At 49.1% G+C, this 15,739-nt stretch overlaps 1 long non-coding RNA gene across 1 annotated transcript; it reads left to right on the top strand.

Moving 5' to 3' along the window:
- Positions 1-1,692: 1,692 nt before the first annotated feature.
- On the top strand, positions 1,693-6,230 carry LOC311054344. Its single transcript, XR_014601713.1, has 2 exons — positions 1,693-3,781; positions 4,840-6,230. It is a non-coding gene; the product is annotated as an uncharacterized lncRNA (long non-coding RNA).
- The last annotated feature ends 9,509 nt before the right edge of the window (positions 6,231-15,739 follow it).

Genomic DNA, 15,739 nt, shown 5'->3' with positions numbered 1-15,739 from the left:
TTTGATGTTTTTGCATTGGATCACTTTTGTATAACTGGTTGATATAGTTCTGCAGCTTGTGTCATTTTGTCTTTTTTTTTGGGAATATAGCTGCAGAATAATGATGGTTAAACATTTCATATCTGAGGTCATGATGGGACATATCAGCATTTAGCTGCAAGTTTTTTTTCTAAACAGGCTCTGAGTGTTCCCTACCTACCTACCTACCTACCTACCTACCTACCTACCGATAAAGCCATAACTATCTAACCCGGTGGTTCCCAAACAGTGGCTCCGGACCCATTTGTGGGTTTCGGACCCATTTTTAAAGGGACAGTTCACCCCCCCAAAAAATCTATCGATTACTTACCCCATGGAGACTTGAATTCATGGACATTTTTTTGTTTTTGTCGCATTCCTAAGCCAATAATTTGACGACCAGCAGCGGTTCCGGTAGGAGACACAAAGGAGACATTTTTTTGTCTCCTACCGGAACCGCTGCTGCCTGCTAAGGGGCTCAAGTAAATATCCCTTCAGGGGGGGGGGGTCTTTGGATTCTAAGTTAAAAAGTTTGTAAACCACTGATCTAACCTATCCACCAACCTAACCTACTCGACCTACCTACGTAACAATCCTACTTAACCTATCTAACCTATCCACCAAGCTAACATTCTACCCACCTATCTAACATCCTACCTACTTATCCACCATCCTACCTATTTACCTACCCATCGAACCTATCCACCAACCTACCATCCTACCTACCTATCCAACAACGTACCATCCTACCTTACCTAACCAACCCTTCTTTCCTTCAGTGGGTACATACACACATCTCCGTTTGCTGGCGTGAAACGGGTCGCTACGAAACGGAAGCTCTTGTTCCGGATCCGGCAATTTTGTTATGTATACAAATGTGTTGCGGAAACCGGATGTGCTTTTTCCGGACCGGATCGCGTCCGTCTTTCCGTTTTTTTTTTTTAACATGGGAGTGGATGGGACTTCCGGCCGTCTGTACGGTCGCGAACGGAATTGTGCTGAGTACATACACACATGTCCGTTCGTGACCGTTCCGCGACCGTTTCCGTTCGCCGGAATCCCATCCACTCCCATGTTAAAAAAAAACGGGACCACGGTCCCGTTTTTTTTTAACATGGGAGTGGATGGGACTTCCGGCGAACGGAAACGGTATGAAACGGACGCGAAACGGTCGCGAACGGACATGTGTGTATGTACCCATTCCGTTCTAAATGCTCGTGGCGTTTCCCCAGCCTGTCTTTAAACTGATATGTCGGTCTGTGTAACACGTTGCACTATTTGCATTGCCTTCGATGTTTTCTATATGCTGACTGAGCCGCTGTTAGTTGTCGCCACGGTGATCTGACCTGACTGTTGTTGTTGTTGTTGTTGTTGCTACAGTATGCGGAGCAGCAGATGCTCGTCCAGTAAGCCTGCCGTGGTGATGGTGGTGTATGATGATGATGACAAAGCTTTGCTGTAAATGTATTTTTATCTAAATGCTTTTATGAGTAAGCTGCTGCTCAATAGGCAGAGCACCCTCCATTAACCGTGTGTGTGTGTGCGCGCGCGCGCGGTCAGGGAGCATGTGATCTGTAAGCTCTCTGACACACACACACACACACACACACACACACACACACACACACACACACACACACACACACACACACACACACACGTTGTCCTCACAATGTCTGTTTCTCAGATTCTACTGTACTTGTGGGGGGTTTTCTGGCCCTCGACAAGTTATACAAGTACACACACACACACAATCACTTTACTGCCCTACGATAGCAAAACAGCACTTGCTTTTAAACTTAAATTTTGGGCTTTTTTTTCAATTTATGGAGTTAAATGGTGGCCTGCCAAGTGAAGAGGTAAAAGTTTAAAATGACAGGCCATTAAATGCATGTACAGCTCATACACCAAATAACAGCACACACCCGTTTTTGGGGCTGAATTACTCAAGTTACAGTACCACAGTAACTGGTTATTTCATGTATTACTTGGTATTCTTTTATTCTTTAAACAGGTAAACCACATGTACCTAAACGTACAATGAATAGGGAAACTAGTAGATCTACAGAATCACAACTTGTAGATGAACTTGTGGATCTGCCATTTTCCCTTTTTCTTGTTTTCTTCAGATTTTGAATTTTATTTCCCCAGAAATTGGGATCGCAGGGTTAATGTGGTCAATGCATTATTAATGAGCTGTATTCTAAAGGGTTTCCAATTCCAAATGGGATTTTGGAGGAAAAAAATATATATATTTCTTTTGCAAAGTGAGGGCAGCAAATCTAAATAATTTAAACAATAGAATGCTGCATCAAGCCATTGTCTGTTGACTGTTCCCCTTTTAAAGCATGCTTACGCGCTTTGAGAATCTATTTTTATATAAGACAACTATATATACAGGTGTATGTATGTGTGTATATATATACGTATATATATATATATACACACACACACCCACACACACTATAAGATATTCTGTGTCTATTCTGTGTCTAAAAAAGCCTTAAAGATGTTGTGTGCAGGTTTGAATTTTCACGGTATGCATTTTCAGAAGCATGTGTGATGCCATGACGATGAGAAAAAAAAAAGCCATTTAGCACCGAAACGCTTTCATGTCGAGTATCGTGCGTTCGTCAACGGTTAGAGTTGGACGTCTAACTCAATCCAGCTAACTCTCACCAGCAAATGAAAAGACAAAAAAAAAAATCAGCACATGGTCTATTTTTCCATAAGGCAGAGTGAAGTATGTTTTGTATTGGTTATTTGAGAGCAACATGTTTTAACATCCCAGGTGGACTCAGCTTTGGTCTTAAGGAAGCCAGAATTGTTGCTAGTTTTATATACTATTGTACCATCTAGTTCAGTGATTTTCAAACTTTTTATTTTATGTCAAGGACCCCCATTTTTTATTATTATTATTTAAACCAGTGGTTCTAAAATATTTCCATGTCATTGACCCCCAAATTAATATGTATTGTCCCTAACCCCTATCTGAAAATGTTTTGTGCCAGGGAGCCCTGTACCAGATTTGTGTTAAGAATGTTTACAAAATATTCCAAATATTCCACATTTTATTTAAAGTTTTTTTTTGAAACTAGCAAATCTACAAGCTCGTTGTGAGCTTGTAGATCGGTTATTTTCAAACAGCCGACGTATACATAGGTTTAAAGTGCTCATGTGGCTTATTATAATAGTCGCTTCTTCTGGGCTTGTGTTCCTAGACCCGGTTGCTTATTTCACCCACAGAATCTGGCAACACTGGCAGTGCTCTGTCCTCATGACCAGAGATGATGTCCCCTGGTATTACGATGTCCCGTGTCATTACCTTCAAATTGTTGTAATGTTATACGTAAAGATTAGTATATAGTATACTGTAGAGTATTAATACATCTCTGCTGTCGGGCCGAAACCAGCTATGTCCAAAATATTTTCAGGAAATGGACTGGGATTGTTGGCTAACATTGTGAAATTTGGGGAACTGCACGTTCTGAATAGCCGCAAGCAACTCTTAGATGCTATAATGCTATGTGGCATCTGGAGTTGCAATACAAACCCTTGACAGCCCATTCATCCAAACAGAAAAGTCCTTTCTGATTGTATTAAACAACGTCAAACTCGCCAAGATTGCATCTGTACGGAAAGCTTGGATTATCCTCTTTGTATCTGTTAACTCTTTGTTTCATAAAAATCCACCGTAGACATGTTATGAGCCACTTTCTGTCAATACATTCTGTGCAGGTGATAATCTTTCTAGGCTCTTCAGGTTGTAGGTCGGTCAGGTTTAGTGTGCAGTACTGGGTCATGGACTCATCATTATCGTCGCCGGTGGATGGTGAATCACCCGCGCCGTTTGCAATACCTTGAAAGAGTATGATTCATTGTAAACAATCAATAAAACGACTGCAACACAACTAGCCCACTAGCTTAATGTTGCTAGCTAGCATTACGCAGTAATGTTATGGGAACTTTAACAGCCAGTCAACTAAAGAAAACAGATGTCTGCTATTTGTAGTTCTGAGCTTTCAAGCTACAATGACTGTAAAAAAAATAAACTTACGGGATGATTCGGCCAACGGTGTCGGAGTTATTAACGCTGATTCCAGGCAAGCCTCCCTCCCGGCGCTCCCTGGTCTGTGGCCGTATATCGAATCCATTTCTTCGTACCACTTTGGGGTCTTACGGTCAGCACCACTGGTGTTATTGTGGCACTTGGCTGCCCGATAATCTATTTTCATTTTCTTTAATTTGTCCTTCATTTGCTTAACGGTTTTTACGTAACCCCATCTGGCCATGTCGGCCTGCATGCCCTGAAATATCTTTTCGTTCCGCGTCGCTCCATCCAATTCTCTCTGGATGCTCTCCTCAGATAACAAAGACAAAAAGGCTTTTACCTCCGCGTTGGTCCAATACGACCCAGCTTTACGGGATGCCATCTATAATCGAGATTTTAGCTATTTTTAAGGCGTCTTTCCATATACATGGACTTAGAAACAGTAACACGTGCACGTGAACGCTGGAAGAGAGAAACTGGTAGCAGCTGATCAAACAAATCTATCCTGGCGCACAGTTGTGACGATTTCCTCTGACCAATCGGTAGCAAGCAGCGTTGGCCAATCAGTAGCAGCAGCCTTATACGTCACTGCTATGGCCCAGCTTGGCCCAGCTCAGACCTACCCAGTAGTAGGTCCTTTTTAGGCACCAGTTTAGTACCACTTACACACCACTCTACCCACTTCATTGTAGTGGAAACCGATGCTGTGGTGGTCAGTGTGGTGTGGTGTGGTGTGGTACCATGCCAATGGAAATCCGCCTGTGTTCGAGTTTGGAGGCGCTCGTTGGAAATCACCCAACGGTCCTGAGTACCGCCGGTTTCGAAATGTCACATAATGCAGGAGGCAGCAGGACGTTCCGTTATTGAAAACGAGCGCTTCCAAACTCGAACACTATAGAAAAATAATCACCTGAACGAAATGAATTGTCAGAAAGTAGCTCATAGCATGTATACGGTGGATTCTTATGAAACAAAGACTTGACAGATACAAAGAGGATAATCCAAGCATTCCGTACAGCTGCAATCTTGGCGGGTTTAACGTTGTTTAATACAATCAGATGGGTCTTTTCTGTTTGAATGAATGGGCTGTCAAGGGTTGGTATTGCAACTCCAGATGTCAGATAGCATTATAGCATCTAAGAGTTGCTTGCGGCTAAATTCTGAATAGACTTGATTTAATGCAGTTGGGACCGGAACCTTTACTGAAACACTACAGATTAGGGCTGGGCAATGTATTGATAATATATCAATATCATAATGTGGGATTTTGGATATCCTTATCTTGATATAACATAAGTGTTGTCGTTTCCTGGTTGACTGTAAAAACAAATAAACATCTTTTATACATAAAATTCAAATGTCAAAACGATCGAAAATAGCCAATTGACGAGCACACGACGCGTCACGTTGTGGCACGTTGAGTTTGTGGCTCTGCTGTGTCCTCTATTTTTAACATTTAAGAAAAAGATATCGTCACAATACGATATTATCATCACAATATCAATATTGAGGTATTTGGTCAAAAATATCACAATATTTGATTTTTGTCTGTATCGCCCAGCCCTGCAAATATAGATTATAGATCATAGTTTTCACAGACTTTCACACACCTTCAAAGACTTTACCAGACTCTCAAAGACTTTTACAGACTCTGTCTTTCAAAGACATCCAAGACTCTCTTTGAGGTCTGATTTAAGAGCTATTAGTATCATATAATTGTATATGGGAATTTTCTATTCAGCAGATTGCTTATTTTCTTGTACATACAAATAATATTAACGTGTGTCTGTTTTTGAAATGTTCTTCCTGTCCAGCCCTGACCAATGGCTGCGAGGCATTTCCGCTGACACTCGACCCCGTGGTTGGACTATCATTGCTGTCAGATGCGCCGTGGTCCCGCCCCTCCCCGGCAGCCGATTGGCTGACCGGGGGTTTATTGATGTAAAGGGGCGGGGCTGCCTTTATTTTTCTGAACCAATGTTCCAAAAAAAAAAAAAAAGAGAAAATGTATTTACTGGAAAGAGAGATAGAGAACTATTTTATATCATGAGACTTGACTTGAGTCTGTGTAGATGTTCTATAGCCATTCATCTGGTTTTCTATGAATTCAGACTAGAACTAATATGGGAGTGGAAGTAATAAAAACCTATTTTGTTGTGTATGAGCTGATATCTGCTGTCTTTTATTCCAGTTTGTTTCTCTCTACCTGTGCTCTCTGTGTACTAGGCTCTATGCGCAGCAGCCATATTGTAAGACATTCACAGGTGTTACCAATGATACTAATGAAGGCTCTGTTCTCTATCGTGGTCGAGACTGGCTCTCCACTACATATTATTCAATATGTACGGGAACTGACCCCCAGGGGCAGTGCTCGTGGATACTCTTTAAGACACATCACTCATGGTGGCCCTGCCCTGATCCGTGATCAGTGGGCTATTTAAGTCCCACCCAGGCAGAGCCACTTCGACTCTTTGATTTCCACGAGTGCAGACGCTTGTGGGCTCAGCTTAAGAAGATACAGAACGGGTGTTGGGCGGCGTGGTCCACTTACTTTGGGTAGAGAGCAGGTCTTGCAAGGCTCCTCTCGGGACGCTTGCTGCCGTATTTACACCAACACACAAGTATTCCATAGTATTCCATATTATTCCTGGCGTGGCGTGCACCCTGGTTCCGAATCTGACCTAGTCGGAGGACGGGCCAGGGCAGCTGCTGTTCTGCTCGAGTGATCAAGTTGTGAAGCCGTCTGTCGGCCGAACGCTTGGTCGCCGGCAGCGCCAGTGCCGCGGCTGCATTCGGGTTCAGAATCTGACCTAGTCGGAGGACGGACCAGAGCGGCTGCTGGCTTGTCACCGCCGCAGCGCGGTACCGAGGTAGAACCCGAGCGAAGCTGACCTAGTCGGCGGACCTCCGGGCCATCTACCACCGGTTATCATCGCCGCCGCGGCCCGCCTCGGCGGAGCCAAGTAAACAAACAAACAGAGAAAAGTTTGTTTGCGGCGTGTCCCTACTTCCGCGTCGACGCGAGAGGCGTCAGCGTAGGGGGAGGGGCCTGCGAAATAAATAAATAAGTGGAATAAGGATAGAGCTTGGCTCTGCTCATATACTTAGAGATTAAGTGTGGTATTAATATACACTTATATAAATGGATGAATATTAGGTGTATGAGTATACAAATATTCGAGCATTGAGTATATGAGTATATATATATATAGTTATACAAATACATACGTACGAATATATACCTTATATTATTATTTTAGGTATATAGATAAGCATACATAGCGTTATTAGCAAACATGGCCAGCCCAGCGCCCCACGTGTGTCTGGGCTGTGGGATAAAAATGCCCTTGGAGGACGGCCATGATAGATGTATGCTTTGCTTGGGGACGGAGCACGCACGTACGGGCAGTATGGACCCCTCTGCGTGCATGAATTGCTTTATCCTGCCGGCTAGAGTGAGAGAGGCCAGGGCTAGGTCGTTTTCTCTCCAACCCCTGAACACCGCAATAGTGCAGCTGCTTCCGACCAAACGGCGTAGGAGTGCAGTTGGGGGCGACCAGTTGCCTGAGCCAGCTCCGGTGGCCACAATAACAGCCCCGCCCCCTCCACAGCGCCCCGCTGCCACCTTGGCGGTAGGACAGGAGGAGGCGTTTCCAGAGGGGGCGTCAGAGGATGAGGACGTCGACGTCCTGGGGTTCGACTCTGAGGAGGAGGACCTCCCCCCCGGTCAGGAGGGTGGTGATGGAGCACAGGCGGAGGAGGAGCTAGAGCAGCTCCCCACCTCGGTTCACGAGCTCATCGCTCGGGCTGCTCGGGCGCTGGACATAGAGCTGCCGGCAGAGCAGACGCGGAGGACCTCCCGGTTCGACGACGAAGCGGGGGACCAGCCGCGTCACCCCACCACACCGTTACTCTCGGATGTGGAGGACCTGGTACTCCAGCAGTTTGAGAATCCGACTAGCCTCCCGCGTTGGTCAGGCCTGGCGAAACGGCTGGCGTGCGTGGAGGGTCGGGAGAGGATGGGCTGTGGCCCGCCTCCTCCCATGGATCAGGCCCTAGGGGCATTGATCACCCCCACCACATCGGTTCTGGGGAAGCTCAGTTGCCCAAGCAGGAACACAAGGGTTATGGATACCGCGCTTACCAGGGTACACGGAACTTTGGCAGTCCAGGGCCAGCTGGTTAACACAGGTGCTATCCTGGCCCTGTACCAGCGCCGTCTGGTCGGCCAGCTGGACAGTGGAACCCCCGGCCTGGCCGCAGAGTTAAAGCAGGTGTCTTCACTCTTGGTGAAACTGGCGAAGGAGCAGGCGGTGGCATCGGGCAGGGCCCTGGCCTCGCTTTGGACGGCGAGGCGCCACCTCTGGCTGTCCCAGTCGCAGCTGCAGACTGAAGATCGGAACTGCCTGCTTAGATTGCCAGTGGTGCCATCGGCCATGTTCGGGCCAACTGCGACCACAATGCTCCAGCAGGCCCAGGAGGCCCGCCGGTGTGCCAAGGAGGTGTCAGGGGTCCTCCGCCAAGGGCGCCGCAGCGCCGCGGCTCCTCGGCCTACACCACCCCAGCCGGCTTATGCGGCTCCAGATGACCTAAGGGTCCAGCTGGACGCCTCTCGGCGGGGTAGGGCCGGGCGCGGCCAGCGCTCGGGACGGGGCCGGGGCCGTAAGCCCCGCAAGCCCCCGTCTCGGTCCTGACGGTGGGGGGGGCCCAGCCCCCTCTTGCCGTTCCCTGGAACAGAGGTTGTTCTGGGGGACGATTGGGGCGGACCCCTGGGTGGTCTCCACCATGACCCAGGGGTATCGGCTGCAGTTCCTGCACCCGCCCCCACGGACACGGTCTGTCACCTTCACAGTGGTGTCAGATGCACAGCACAGAGAACTTCTGGCTGCGGAGATCAACACTCTCCTGGCGAAGAGGGCCATCAGAGAAGTGCGGACCACCCAGCAAGCTGGGTTCTTTTCCCACTACTTCCTCATCCCCAAGAAGGATGGGAGGTTGAGACCAGTGTTGGATCTGCGGGGACTCAACAAATTCTTGAGACCCCTGCGCTGCAGGATGCTGACGGTGCCGAGGGTCCGGCAGGCCATCCTCCCAGGCGACTGGTTCGCCACAATCGACCTGGAGGATGCTTATTTCCAGATCCCAATATGGGAGGGGCACAGACGATACCTCAGGTTCGCCTTCAATGGCAGAACCTTCGAGTTCTGTGTCCTCCCATTCGGCATATCGTTGGCCCCTCGCACGTTTACGAGGTGCATGGACGCAGTCCTGGGACCTCTGCGGGGAGAGGGCCTTCGCATCCTGAATTATCTGGACGACTGGCTGGTGTGTGCCAGCTCGGAGAGGCAGTGCCGCAACGACATGGCTCGGCTCCTGCAACATCTAGGGCACCTGGGCCTGCGCCTCAACAAGAAGAAGAGCAGGCTCCAGCCGTCACAATCCACAGAGTTCCTGGGCATGTGCTTGGATTCCAGGGCAGGGACCCTGTCCCTTACGCCGGTGAGACAGGCCGCCCTCAGGGCTTGCTTGTCTCAGTTTCGGCTGGGGGCCAGGGTGACCTGGAAGCTGTGCCTCCGCCTTATGGGGCTGATGGCAGCCACAGTACACGTCGTGCCCTTGGCTCTCCTGAACATGCGGCCAGTGCAGCGTTGCCTCCTGGGCCTGGGCCTTTGCCCGCTGAGGGACCGGCGGGTCATGGTGTTGGTGACACGCAGGCTGCGATTGGCCCTCCAGTGGTGGGAGCAGCCGACCACTTTGGCAAGGGGCAACATGCTGGGGCCGGTGCTACGCCGCCAGGTCGTGTCCTCCGACGCCTCCCTGGTAGGCTGGGGGGCCGTCCACGAGGGCGAAGGCGTGAGTGGCCTTTGGCAGGCACCGTGGTTGACGCAGCACATCAACCTCCTGGAACTGCGGGCGATATATCTGGCGCTACTACGCTTCCAGCAGGTACTGAGAGACCGCCATGTCCTGGTAAGGACAGACAGCACGGTGGCAGCGGCATATGTCAACAGGCAGGGGGGCCTGGGCTCCCCTCGCCTTTGCAGACTGGCACGGGCATTATGGGAGTGGGCGCACCCCCGGTTCAAGTCCCTGAGGGCGATGTATGTACCGGGTCTGGAGAACGTCGCCGCGGATCGTCTCTCCCGAGGGGGACCCCTCACCGCGGAGTGGAGGCTGCACCCTCAGGTGGTGCACGAGATCTGGAACCGGTACGGCACCGCCGTGGCCGATCTCTTCGCCTCCAGAGAGACGACGCACTGCCCTCGCTTCTTCTCTATGGGGAGGGACGATCCCCCCCTGGGCACAGATGCGATGGCACATCAGTGGCCGCAGGGTCTCCTTTACGCCTTCCCTCCCTTTGTCCTCCTACACCCACTCCTTCAGAGAGTTCAGGTCGAGGAGGTGAGCCTCATCCTGGTGGCCCCCAACTGGCCCCAGATGTTCTGGTTCTCGGCGATTGCACCCCTTCTCCGAGGTCAGCCCTGGGAGCTCCCGGTGCGCAGGGACCTCCTGTCTCAAGCCCACGGGACTCTCTTTCATCCCTTTCCCCAGGGACTCAGGCTCTGGGCTTGGCCCCTGAGAGGGCCGAGTTTCTAGCCATGGGGCTGCCCCCGCCGGTAGTTGCTACCTTGCTGGCAGCCCGGGCTCCATCGACGAGGACAGCGTATGCCTATCGATGGGCAACGTTCCGTTCTTGGTGCGATGCGAGAGGGCTGGATCCCCTCTCTTGTGGGGCCCAGGGCATCCTCCAGTTTCTCCAGGGAATGTTGGAGGCAGGCAGGTCTCCTACGACTGTGAGGGGAATGGTGGCAGCCATAAAGGCAAGCCGCGTTGGACCGCGGAAACTGACAGTGGATTGTTGCAACCTTATCGATCAGTTTCTTAAGGGGGCTCGTAGGGACCACCCCTTGCAGGGTAGGCCGGCAGCCCCCCCTTGGGATCTGGAAGTGGTACTGTCGGCCTTGCGGCACGGGCCATTCGAGCCACTGGAAACAGTAGAGCTGCAGTGGCTCTCCCTCAAGACAGCATTTTTGCTGGCGATGGTGACCGCGAAAAGAATAGGAGAGCTGCATGCCCTGTCGGTGCATGAGGAGTGCTGCCGCTTCTTGCCGGACGAAGCTGGGGTGGTACTGCGGCCCAACCCTGCATTCCACCCTAAGGTCTGGTCAGAGTCCCGAGCCGGTCAGTCCTTTGAGCTGCTCCCCTTCAACCCTCCGCAGGGAAGCGGTGAAGCAGGGCCGAGCGGGCAGTCCTTATTGTGCCCTGTCAGGGCCCTGAGGACCTACTGTCGGCGGACACAGGCCCACAGGACAACGGACCAGCTCTTTGTCTGTTATAGGCATAACCGCCTTGGAGAACCACTCTCGAAGGCTAGGCTCTCTCACTGGGTGGTGGAAACAATCCAAGAGGCGTACAGACAGGCAGGCAAGCCAGTCCCGTCAGGAGTACGGGCACACTCGACACGAGGCCTTGCTACCTCATGGGCTCTGTGGCGAGGTGCCTCGTTGTCCGAGATTTGTACGGCGGCCTCCTGGTCGGCGCCATCCACATTCACCAGGTTCTACTGCATGAACGTGGCAGCCAGCACCCCCTTCGCGGAGCGAGTGCTGGGCTCCAGGCAGTAGAGCAGGTCATACTCACCGTGTCTCCGAGACCCCGGCTCCCGCAGGACGGGCCCGGGCTCGGAGTGATGTCATGCATAGGAAGCTAGCCCTGCGCCTTGCGGGCTAGGTGGCTAATCAGTTGACTGGCCGGACGCCAGCTGGGACTAGGTAGCGTCTTGCGCCTAGACCACGAGCCTTCTTTTTTTGACTGGCCTTAGCGTCTGGCGGGGCCAGCTGGGCCTAGGTAGCGTCTTGCGCCTAGGCCACGAGTATTACTACTTCGTTGGATGGCAGGATTTTGGAGCACGCCTTGGGCTCTGATACTTCGGGCTTAAACTGCTTCGGGCTGCCGCGGGGGCAGCTAGGTCTGCTTATTTCCTCGCGGTGTGTCTTAGAGTGTTCCCGTACATATTGAATAATATGTAGTGGAGAGCCAGTCTCGACCACGATAGAGAACGGAAGGTTACATCCGATGTAACCCAGGTTCTCTGAGTGGAGAGACTGGCTCTCCACGAATCAGCCGCTCCGAAATTCGTGTCAATCAAAGTTAATCGAAGTGGCTCTGCCTGGGTGGGACTTAAATAGCCCACTGATCACGGATCAGGGCAGGGCCACCATGAGTGATGTGTCTTAAAGAGTATCCACGAGCACTGCCCCTGGGGGTCAGTTCCCGTACATATTGAATAATATGTAGTGGAGAGCCAGTCTCTCCACTCAGAGAACCTGGGTTACATCGGATGTAACCTTCCGTTCCATTTAGTGTAGCACAGTGGTTCTCTCATTTTTGAATTTCAGATTTCCACGACCCCCATAACTCTAAGAGAGTACAAATGGAACCAAATGGACCCGTAAGGGTTGGTTCCATTTGTACACTCTCAGTGTTACACACCCGTAAAGGGCCATTTGGGAGTGTTTCCAGTGAGCCAACGTGCACAATATCAGCACCCTGACTCCGTCTGACCAGAATGGAACAGAGCCTTCATTAGTATCATTGGTAACACCTGTGAATGTCTTACAATATGGCTGCTGTGCATAGAGCCTCTTGGGATGCAACTATTAATAACTTGTCCATTATTCTAACTTACTTTATTCGATTAAGCTTTTTTTGTGATTAATAGTTTATTCTATTTTTGACAACTCAACAGGCCAAAGGACAGCAAAGAACAAAACAAGGGTTACGCTTTAAAAAATCTTAATTGATTCTTTATAATTGACTAATCACTTAAACAGCCTATTTTATGCTTCATCGTACCCCATGTCATGTCCAAGGGATCTCATCGTACCTCATCGTATACGATGTTTGCAAAAATAGTGAAAATGGCCGATCTACAAGCTCACAACGCATCACACCATGACATGTTGTGAACTTGTAGATCAGCTATATTTGCTGCTGTTGCAAATGTATCGGTTGATTAAATCGATTAGTTCACACACACACTGTGTGTGTGTGTGTGTGTGTGTGTGTGTGTGTGTGTGTGTGTGTGTGTGTGTGTGTGTGTGTGTGTGTGTGTGTGTGTGTGTGTGTGTGTGTCAACTAACTCCCCAGAGATTAATCCAGCTGTGAAGTGTTGGTAAAAGTACTAAATAATGGTTTTCCTTAAGTAAAAGTATCAATACCATCATTGTAGAAATACCTGTTACAAGAACAATTCCAGTATTCAAAATGTACTTGAGTGCAAGTACAAAAGTATTGGCATTAAAATATGCACCAAAAGTACTCATTATGCAGAATGGCCCCATTTCACAAGTTTGTATTAAATGTATGAAAACAGCAGATCTACAAGCTCACAACGCGTCACATTGTAGACTGTCTATTTTCAAATAGCCAAAGTATATATATAGGGCTGAAGTGGTTAATGTAAGTTTTGTAATAATAATCAAAATCTTCAAAGTAACTAGTAACTATTGCTTTCAAATAATTGTAGTGGAGTAAAACGTGTAATATTTGCGATGTACATGTAGTAGAGTTATAAATAACTGAAAATAATTATAAAAAATACTCCAGTGAAGTAAAAATACCTCAAAAGTGTACTTGAGTAAATACTTTCCACCACTGCAGCTGTGTGTGTGTGTGTGTGTGTGTGTGTGTGTGTGTGTGTGTGTGTGTGTGTGTGTGTGTGTGTGTGTGTGTGTGTGTGTGTGTGTGTGTGTGTGTGTGTGTGTGTGTGTGTGCGCGCGTGCGTGCGTGCGTGCGTGTGTGAACGTCTATGAATATTGTGTGCGTGTGTGTGTGTGGGGGTCTCATTAAGGACGAACTGAGAAATAGAAAGCAGTGTTTTTAAAGCCAAAACACACAAATACAGTGTACACACACACACACACACACACACACACACACACACACACACACAATATTCATAGACGTTTATACACACACACACACACACACACACACACACACACACACACACACACACACACACACACACACACATTTGTGTGATATGTCTTGTTGTCAGGGAGGAGAGGAGCGAGGGATGAGGATGAAAGGAGAGACGGCGTGTCAGCCTTTCATCAGCGGAGGGAGGAGAAGGGATGAGAGGATGAAAGAGGACGAGAATAGAAAGCTCTTCTATTGCAACGTTTCTTTGGGGAGAAAAAAAACAAGTTGAAGTTCTACTGTAGGAAGACAAGGAGAGACGGGAGAGGAAATAGGTCATAAGCTGAGAGACAGACAGGAGAGACAGACAGTAGGACAGCTGAGAGGGAGACAGTGTAGGAGAGACAGACAGTAGGACAGCTGAAAGACAGACAGTAGGACAGCTGAGAGGGAGACAGTGCAGGAGAGACAGACAGTGTAGGAGAGACAGACAGTAGGACAGCTGAGAGGGAGACAGTGCAGGAAAGACAGACAGTGCAGGAGAGACAGACAGTAGGACAGCTGAGAGACAGACAGTGTAGGAGAGACAGACAGTAGGACAGCTGAAAGACAGACAGTGTAGGAGAGACAGACAGTAGGAAAGCTGAGAGACAGACAGTGTAGGAGAGACAGACAGTAGGACAGCTGAGAGACAGACAGTGTAGGAGAGACAGACAGTAGGACAGCTGAGAGGGAGACAGTGGGGGGCACGGTGGTGCAGTCGGTAGCGCTGTCGCCTCACAGCTAGAAGGTCTTGGGTTCGATTCCCGCCGGGGACACTGTGGGCGCCGGGGGCGTGTTCTCTCCTCTGTGTCATCAGTGCCCACACCCTATAGGTGGGGTTGGCGAAAGGACCTTTTCTGTGTGGAGTTTGCGTGTTCTCCCCGTGTCTCCTAGGGTAGGTGCAGTAATTCTGGTCTCTATACACTCCTCATGCATACAAGGAAGCATGAGCTCAGTTCGGGGCTCTCCTCAGGCTGGCAGTGGGAGAGTAGCGCCCGGGATTACAAGCTTGTACTGCACCTACCCTAGGAGACACAGGGAGAACATCCCGGTTTTCAGACGGTGGTCCGCGAACAAACACGTGTAAAGGATCTTTGACATGAAAACGTTTGAGAACCACTGGTTTAACCCCTTAAACCACAGCAGCATCCGTGCTGTGAGGAAAGCTTTCGCAGGAAAATAGCAGATCGATACGCATACATAGAAAACAGAAAATACCCTAGTATAGTGTCGATTTCGTCAACTAAAACTATGACGAAAACTTTTAATCGACTACCTTTTTTCACTGACAAAAACTAAATAAAAACTAAACTATGATGACGAACTAAGTTTTGGCAACAAATAAAAACTAGATTAAAATGTTAGTGAGGGACTAGTGGAAGAGATCCAGTAGAACTAAAAGACAAGTCATTTTATGTTTGGTTGCGCTCGGGTGTTGCGGTCTGAAAATAGCAGATCTTCAAGCTCACAACGCGTCGCAAGCTTGTAGATCGGCTATGTGCAGCATGCAACCAAGTGTAAAATCAGCCATTATGACGCCATCAAGGCACCGCCAAAATACGTTTTAGTCGACTAAATCTACGATTGATTTAAAAAAAATACTGGTATAGAGCCCTGAGGGACTCCGGTCAAAATAGGGGTTTATAAGTGGTTAAACGTATTCATGTAAAAGTGAGTCAATGTGAATTCCAGTGATAGTATATA

Source organism: Gymnoscopelus microlampas (assembly GCF_963454915.1).
Source record: "Gymnoscopelus microlampas genome assembly, chromosome: 10".
NCBI lineage: Eukaryota > Metazoa > Chordata > Actinopteri > Myctophiformes > Myctophidae > Gymnoscopelus > Gymnoscopelus microlampas.
Note: the sequence above shows the minus strand (reverse complement) of the source record. Positions and strands in the feature narration are given on the sequence as shown.